This window comes from Centrocercus urophasianus, unplaced genomic scaffold (genome assembly GCF_019232065.1).
Source record: "Centrocercus urophasianus isolate 14NV4802_14NV808 unplaced genomic scaffold, USGS_Curo_1.0 seq_31, whole genome shotgun sequence".
Classification (NCBI taxonomy): Eukaryota; Metazoa; Chordata; class Aves; order Galliformes; family Phasianidae; genus Centrocercus; species Centrocercus urophasianus.
The window spans coordinates 1,979,988-1,980,221 of record NW_024884878.1 but is presented as its reverse complement, the minus strand read 5'-3'; positions in this window follow the sequence as shown (position 1 = coordinate 1,980,221).

Here is a 234-nt window from a genome sequence, read left to right as displayed (position 1 = left end):
AGAAAAACAAAGCTGGGTACAGAGGTGAACTGAGTAAAAGTCAGTCTAAAAGCAACATCCCTTGCTTGTTTTGCAGCAATATCTAGGTGTGAATGTTTAGTTTCATAAACACTGTCTGCAAGTGTTGAAACCTTCACCTTGAGCTCTCACTGGCTGCATTCCTACTGCTTACACAAAAGCAGAGTTTATGTTAATGCCTAGATCCTCCCTCCCCCCCCCTCCCCCCCCCCCCGT